Raw genomic sequence first — 9,011 nt, forward strand, 5'->3', positions numbered from 1 at the left:
TTTTCTCCTTTCAAACAGGGCTTGAACCTTTCTGAGTGAAGAATTAGGTCCCACTGGGTAATGTAAATTACAGTTAACTAGGTTTAAAAAAAATCGATTTCTAGGGACTCTTCAGAATCCCCAGAACTGTTTCAGGAAATCGGTATTTTCATTAAATAACTGAAGTCTCTCAGGCACCAGTCAGAAACTGAGTTAGATGAGAGTAAAAGGCCAACCCATGTATTAACCAAGCAGAGATTTGTTTTCACGCTAATGTTCAGCATCAGGAGCGCAGGGCTGACAGGAGGGCTGCAGGCCGACAGCTCCTGCCTTCTGCTTGCCCATCCTTAACGAGAGGTCTGTCCCAAAGTTCACCCCGTAGTCTGAGGTAGCCGCGCACATCCACACATCTGCTGGACACTCCAGCAAGGAGGAGGGCTAGGGCAGAGGGGTGTGCCTCAGGCTGAACCAGCTCTTTCAAAGAATTTTCTAGAAGTGCCACCTGATGACTATTAACTTCTCCTAACCAACATCAGCAAGACAGCTGGAAATCCAAATTAAATCTGGATTCTGGTAGGAGGAAAGTAGATATCACTTATCAGGGATACAACCAGTCCCCCAAGTGAGAACATATGAAACCTGTGGGTATTTTATCTTTTTTTTTTCTTTTGACAGAAAATGTTTTTTATTGCTTGACAGTGACAATTTTTTTTAAACCTTACAGATACAATTGCTGATATAGTTGATCTGATTACAAAGGAAGCTGCTGGATTCAAACTAATTCAAAATAAAATGTTCCTATTTTTTAAAGAAGGATCAGAAAACATAACAGAAGATTTATGGGACATCTGGGTGGCTCGGTTAAGGGTCCAACTCTTGATTCAGCTCAGGTCATGATCGCACAGTTCAAGAGACTGAGCCCCAAGCTGGGCTCTGCACTGACAGCCTGGAGCCTACTTGGGATTCTCTCTCTCCCTCTCTCCTCTGACCCTATCCCGCTTGCACTCACTCTCTAAATAAATAAACTCTTTTTTTTTTTAAGTTCTTTCTGTGGTTACTTTTTTTTAACATTTATTTCGGAGGGGGGGGGGCGGGGAGACAGAGAGAGAGGCAGAGAGAATTCCAAGCAGGCTCTGTGCTGTCAGTGCTCAATCTCCCAAACTGTAAGATCATGACCTGAGCTGAAATCAAGAGTCTGATGCTTAACCAACTGAGCCCCCCAGGCGCCCCTCTGAAGTTATTTTAGAGTTAGGAGAAAGAGAAGCCAAGGCCACGCCAGAGTTCAAAGTTTAGATTCTTACAAAACAAGGCTGCTGTGCTTCGAAAGAGCTGTATATGCCAGAAGAACTGCTCCAACTCAGAAGGACATAGAAGGGAAGACCCAGGCATGGGTGTGTGGCTACTGGGTGCAGGCAGGGAGGAGGAACATGTCTGGAAAAGGAGGCAAAGACAATGACATAGGACTTTAGAAAGAAGTGAAGATTGGGGCACCTGGTGGCTCAGTCCACTGAGCGTCCAAGGCCCAGGTCATGAACACAGGGTTGTAGGATCAAGCCCCCCACCTCAGGCTCCACACTGAGCATGTGGAGGGGGAGAGATAAAGGAAGGAAGAGGGAGAGAGACAGAGAAAGAGAGAGCAAGCAAGAAAAAGAGAGACTGTATATGGGAAAAATTATGTTAGCAAGGAGGCAAGTGTCTGGGGCACCTGGCTGGCTCAGTGGGTAGAACATAAGACTCCAGATCCCATGAGTTTGAGCCTCACACTGGGTGTAGAGATTGCTTTAAAAAAAAAAAAAAAAAAATGGGGCGGGGCGCCTCAGTGGCTCAGTCGGTTGAGCGTCCAACTTCAGCTCAGGTCATGATCTCGCTGTTCGTGAGTTTAGAGCCCCGCATTGGGCTCTGTGCTGACAGCCAGCCCAGAGCCTAGAGCCTGCTTTGGATTCTGTGTCACCCTCTCTCACTGCTCCTCCTCCACTCATGCTCTGTCTCAAAAATAAACAAACATTAAAAAAAAAAAAAAATGAAGCAAGTATCAATTCACGAAGAAGTTTAAAACCGCAATCGGGGTGCTGTAACTGGGGTGCTGTATCTGGCTTGAGAGTAGAATGTGTTTACATAATAATGACCATTTACTTAGCTAAAAACAGAGAGAGAAGCTGGAGAGAAGGTATAAAAGAGCTAAACCTCAAGAAGCATACAAGGAAATACATACATAATGCTAAAAACTTACAAATTAAGACAGAAGGATGTAATTGAGAAATACAAAAGGAACTATTAGGAGAAAGAACTGACAGAGCTGAAAATCATTGCTCCCAAAACATGTAAGAGTGGTTATTTCTGTTGTTGCTATGAGCCTTTGGTATATTTGATTTTTAAATTAATCACATACATAGTTTGCTGCATACATTTAAATAAAAACACAACTGATAAAACCTATAGATTATTTCAATAAACCCTGCAAACTGTTTTTAGCAAGGTTTTTTCTTTCCTTGGTGAAAAACTGGGGCGCCTGGGTGGCTCAGTCAGTTAAGCATCCGACTTCGGCTCCAGTCATGATCTCACAGTTCGTGGGTTCAAGCCCCATGTCGGGCTCTGTGCTGACAGCTCAGAGCCTGGACCCTGCTTCAGATTCTGTGTCTCCCTCTCTCTCGACCTTCCCTTTCTCATGCTGTCTCCCTCTCTCTCTCGCAAATAAAGAAAAACATTTAAAAAAAATTATTTCCTTGGTGGAAAACTAAGTTCATAATTAAGTTTCTACTCTAAAAGATTTTCATCCTTTTTCAGAGTCATAAACGTTCGCAGAGCATGATTCTGTCTATGGAAGGGATAATACCCTCTTGTGTAAACTGTGAGGCTTATTTAAAGGAACTTTCATTGCTAAGCGTACATTAGGTGATATTAACTTTGTTCTCAAGTGATGTGCAGGGGTGAACAGAAACCAATACACTGCAAATCATGACATTCTGGGGCACCTGGGTGGCTCAAATGGTTAAGCATTCGGCTGAGGTCATGATCTCACAGTTCATGAATTCGAGTCCCAGCATGAGGCTCTGTACTGACAGCTCAGAGCCTGGAGCCTGCTTGGGATTCTATGTCTCCCTCTCTCTCTCTCTGCCCCTCCCCAGCTTGTGCTCACTCACACACACCCCACCAAATAAACAAATATCTTAAAAAAGAAAATTAGACTGTATCCTAAAAACATCTACTTTTGTATTCCAGGTTTAAATTTTTATAAGCAGATTTAACGGGGGGGTGGGGGGGGGTCTTACCAAAATCCTGAATCAGCACACAGCTTCAGAGGGAAAAAATAATTTACAGCTGGTTTAAAATTTAGCTCCAACTCACAACTGTGGGGCAAACATATCCTGAGGAAAAACTGGCAAGCTCCCCCTTGGATGAAGTTGCCTCGAGGGTGACCATGCTCTTGGAAACTGAGAGAACACTAACAACGGGTCTTTGAGACAGAATACGAGACTAAAATGCAAACTAGATTGTTTTCAGTTTGGGAATTTCCTTACTAAGTGATTCTATTTTGACTTTGAGAATCAGTAGGAGCGAGCTGCCAGGAGGCACTTTCTAGGGTTTATAGTGCCTGTTCCCATCCTCAAATGGAGACCAGCTAAGGAGATGAATGCTTGAAGCTCTAGGGTGTCAATATTGTGCTTGCCTGCTTTCCGGGGAAGAAGATAGTACCATTACAAAATGAAATTTGTGTCCAAGGTGATGAATACAGAAATTCTGTTTCGTCCTCGAACAGATAAAGCAATATTGGACTAATCCAATAAAATTTTTCATAACCTTTCAAATATGCTTTGTGGTGGCCATAAGCCACCACAGAATGCTAACACAGACACAAGACACATCTAATCTGATGTTCCTCAACTGTCAGTGTGCTTAGGACTCCCCTCAAGTGCTTATTAAAAATGCGTATTCCTGGGGCGCCTGGATGTCTCAGTCATTTAAGTGTCTGACTTCAGCTCAGGTCAGTTCGTGAGTTCAAGCCCCACATCCAGCTCTGCACTGTCAGTGAGGAGCCTGCTTCTGATTCTCTGTCTCTGTCTCCCTCTCTCAGCTCCTCCCCTGCTCACACCCTCACTCTCTCAAAAATGTTTTTGTTTTTAAATGCATATTCCACAGTGCCTGGGTGGCTCAGTTGGTTAAGTGCCAGACTTCAGCTCAAGCCATTATCTCTAATGACATGAGTTTGAGCCCCACGTCAGGCTCAGAGCCTGAAGCCTCCTTCGAATTGTGTCTCCCTCTCTCTCTCTCTCTCTGCCTCCCCCCTCCCCCAATCAAAAACAAACAAACATTAAAAAGCATATTCCTATGCTCCACTACCAGCAGTCTGGTGACTCACAGACCCCATCCTGAGAACCATGGTCTAATTATGCCAATCATCTGGATGTCTGCATCCCATCTTCCTGAAATTAGAAAGGGGAATGCTCATGTTTTTCAAAGACCTAGGCTTCAGCACCCAACACTCTGAAGAATTCACCTGGCTATTAGGTGCACAGAATGTCTGTTATATATTAAAGCAGGTCAAGTAGGTCAGGAGCCACTTACCCTGAGTACACAAACCTGTGGCCTTGTATGTGTCGGGATTGTCCTTCCCTTGCCTGGCAGAAGTGGGTACCTTATCTGTAAGGGTCAGTTAATAGAGGAGGGCATGTATGCCTTAGTCCAAATGTCACAAAGTCAGAGTCAACATGAGGTATTTATTGGCTAAAGGCTCACATCTGTAGTGGGGAATTCCTACTTTCCGACAATCAGATGACCGAAAACACAAGACAACAGGAGGATCAAGGCCAAGACCACTTCAATGCCCTTTCCCCCCTCTACTCCCAAGAGAAATTCGGAAAGAGAGATTAAGAGATGGCAAGGAAGGGTGGGGTATGTATGTAGTCCAACCATCTACCACTGCATAAAGGGCTACCCTGAAGGCTAGTGGTATAAAACAACAATCACTTTTATGCTCAGGGTTCTGTGGGTTAGGGATTTGAAAGGAGCATGGAAATATGGTGAATTCTCCACTTCATGATATCTGGGCTTCTGATGGGATGACTTGAACAATGGACATAGGAACTCAGAGGGCTCCTTCCTTGCACATTTGGCACCTGGGCCCCAGTGGCCGAGGATGGACACCAGCTGGAACTGTCAGCTGGAGTGCCTCCACAGGGCTCCCTAGCAGGGAGCTTCAGGTAGTGGGGTTTCTTACATGGTGGATGGAGCTCCGGCCAGTGTCCCTGCCAACCTGACAAAGCTTCCTGACAGCAACCCCCAACCCCCCCTCCCCCCCCAAAAAAAAGATGACACGGGACACAAGAATCACAGAGCAAGACTAGGAAAGTAAGTAACTGCATATTTTAAAACATTAACACCAATTCTGGAACCAAAGTCCCAAGTAATTTCTGTTGGCTTCCTGTTCTGCCTTCCCAAGATGGCAGTGATGACGCACGATTTAAAACTGCTTTCGAAGGATCTAGAGTCCAGATATCTGGAGTTGTCAGCTAAGGAGTGCTATCTAAGGAGTAGATCAGCTGAGACTATGAGGATGTGCCATTGCACTGACACGTGGCCCAAGTCTCCCAGCTTATTCTGTATCAGTCACTTCCACCGCATGATTTCACATCAATCCAAGGTTTGCTCCTTTCCCTCCTAACATTCTCCCTCCACAATATCCCACTAGCTTCTAAATTTACCAACCTAACCATTTCAAGTCCTTCCCTCCTTCTACATAATAGACTCTCCCTCCGGTCACCAATCCCTACTTGCACGAGCCAGGATTAGGTTCAGATTTGAGTAAAAGAAAACCCAACGTAATGCATGCACAGAAGTGGGTTTCTCTAGGAATGCCATCTGTGGTGGTGGCCAGTCCAGGGACCTTGGCCTCCACCCTCCAGATGCCCTTGCGCCCAGCAGCCTCCTGCCTGCAAGTTATTCACCCACCATCTCTCAGCCTCAAGCCTGACTCTCCATACTGGTGTATGATGCCGGGTCTGGAACTCTGCACCATTTCCCAGGCTCCCTAATCAGCTGGTCTCCTGCTGAGTTCTGCTACTGGGAAGAGGTATTAAAAGGAAGGGGAGGCAGGAAAAGGGGACTTCCTTTTTTCCAAAGCCAGCAGCAGGTGCCAGGGAGCTCCTGCCTCCAGCACTCCCAGCAGCAGAGAACTTGCCCTGCCGTCTGAGAAAGCCCAGCTGCCCCAGGGTCCCTCCTCACCAAGGCTGTATTTCCCTTCCAAGTCCAAGTAACCACCAGCTTCCATATTCTCACAGGTTTCAGCACCAACCACAGGGCCCTCCAAGCTTCAAGGTAACATCACCTCTTCTGTTTGATCCCTCTGGGAGGTATCTGTTTCCCACACTGAATTTCTGGTATATCTCAGGGACCCTTTTTGTTCTTTCAGCCTTCCCACACACCCATGACCAACCCCCTGTATTAAGTGGCCTCTGTCTGGATCCTAGGTCATACGCTCTGTCTTCTCAGCCAGACTTTGCATTCCATGAAAGCAGGATCTGTACGTCGGCACCCTTGCCTGTTGCCTAGTACATACTAGTTTATTAACAAAAACTAGCTGAATTAATTAGCCTTTAATCCATGAGGGAACTAAAGTCAGAAATCAAAATAAAGTAAGATAAAACCATGGGCGGGGGTGCCTGGGTGACTCAGTAAGTTAAGCATCCAACTTGGGTTCAGGTCATATCTCATGGTTTGTGGGTTGAAGCCTCATGTCATCAGGTTCTGTGCTCCAGCTCAGAGCCTGGAGCCTGCTTCAGATTCTATCTCCCTCTCTCTGCCCCTCCTCCCATGGGGCTGTCTCTTTCTCTCTCAAAAGTAAACATTAAAAAAAAAAAAACTACCCAGGGGTGCCTGGGTGGCACAGTCATTTAGGCATCCAACTTTGGCTCGGGTCATGATCTCACAGTTAGTACGTTAGAGCCCCACGTCAGGCTCTGTGCTGAGAGCCAGCTCAGAGCCTGGAGCCTGCTTCGGATTCTGTGTCTCCCTCTCTCTCTGAGACTCCCCTGCTCACGCTGTCTCTCCCTCTCAGAAACAAATAAAAAAAAAAAAAAAAAAAAAAAAACCCAGAGGCAAGATTTTAGTGCACACACGCAATACCAATATTGATTGCAGTCAAGAAATGCCAAATAATGATCATGAGATTCTTATAATGCTACTCTTTTGAAAACAAAAGCAGAAAATAAACTATTGGGACTACACCAAAACAAAAATCTTTTGTACAGTGATTAAAAACCATCAACAAAATGAAAAGGCAACCTACTAAATGGGAGAAGATATCTGCAAATGATCTATCCAATAAGTAACTAATATCCAAAACATACAAAGTTGTACAACTCAACACCAAACACACGGATTCAACTAAAATGTGGGCAGAGGACCTGAAGAGACATTTTTCCAAAGAAGACAGATGGACAACAGACATATAAAGTGATGGTCAACATCACTAATCACCAGGGAAATGCAAATCAAAACCACAATGACATATGATCTTACACCTGTCAGAATGGCCAGAATCAAAAAGATGAGAAATAATAAGTGTACATGAAGATGTGAGGGGAAAAAAGGAACCCTCAAGCAACCATTGGTGGGAATGTAAACTGATGCAGCCACTGTGGAAAACAGTATGAAAGCTCCTTAAAAAATTAAGTACAGAAATACAATATGATCCAGTAATTCCACTATTGGGTATTTACCCAAAGAAAACAAAAACAGTAATTCAAAAAAACATATGCAGCCCTAGTTAATTGCAGCATTTATAATATCCAAGGTACAGAGGCAACCCAAGTGTCCCACAGATAGATGAATGGATAAAGATGTGGTACACACACACAATGGAATATTACTCAGCCATATAAAAAAAACAAACTCTTGCCACTTGCAGCAACATGAATGGACCTGGGGGTATTACGCTAAGTGAAATAAATCAGAGAAAGACAAATACTGTATGACTTCACTTATATGTGAAAACTAACAACAAAGCAGACCCAGATATATAGAGAGCTGATGGTTGCCAAAGGGGAGGGAGGTAGGGGGCTGGGCAAAATGGGTGAAGGGGAGTGGGCGATACAGGCTTCTAGGTATGGCATAAGTCACAGGGATGAAGAGTACAGCATAGGGAATACAGTCAATGGTACTGTAATAGCATTGTATGGGGACAGATGGCAGCCACACTTGTGGTGAGCACAGCATAACAGAGCTGTCAAAGCCTTATGTTGTATACCTGAAATTAATGTAACATTGTGTGTTAATACTGCAGTTTTAAAAAAAAGCTGTTTTTGATAGTTATTGTTTATTAAAATATTATATATGGAAAAATATATATATATACACAAATCTAAAGCTCAATGAATTTTCACTCTGTTTCCCATAGGTTGTTAGTCAAATGCAGGTCTTTCACCATTTTCATCCGACTCCTTGTATCCACTTTTTCCTAGTTTTGTTCCCCTTAATCACTGTTCCAGTTTGAGCTGTGTTCCCCCCAAAAGCTACGCTGAGTCCTAACCCCAGAATATGACTATATGTGGAAACAGGTTCTATATAGATCTATTCCAGTCAGATGAGGTCATGGGGATGGCTAAGCCAATGTGACTGACTGGCGTGCTAATACAAGGGAAATTTGGAGACCGAAGAAGACAGGGTGAAGATGGCCATGCAATGATGGAGTCAAAGACTGGAGTGCCAGGTCTACAAGCCAAGGAATGCCAAGTGTTGCAGTGAATCTCCAGAATTTAGGAAGAGGCAGGGACAGATAGTCCCCTAGAGCGATCAGAGGGAACATGGCCCTGCAACACCTTGACTTCAGACTTCCAGCCTCCAGACTGTGAGACAATAAACTTCTGTCGTTTAAAGCCACCAGTCTGTGGTATGTAGTTATGGGAGCTACGAGAAACAAATACAAGTACTAACGTGGCATATGTTATACTTACTATATACTTTAAACTTACTTTATACCATAAATACTTATTTCACCTGATTTCCCCACCAGACTGTAAGTTCCATGGGGGACTGTA

This window comes from Hyaena hyaena, unplaced genomic scaffold (genome assembly GCF_003009895.1).
Source record: "Hyaena hyaena isolate Hyena2069 unplaced genomic scaffold, ASM300989v1 scaffold_160, whole genome shotgun sequence".
Taxonomy (NCBI): domain Eukaryota; kingdom Metazoa; phylum Chordata; class Mammalia; order Carnivora; family Hyaenidae; genus Hyaena; species Hyaena hyaena.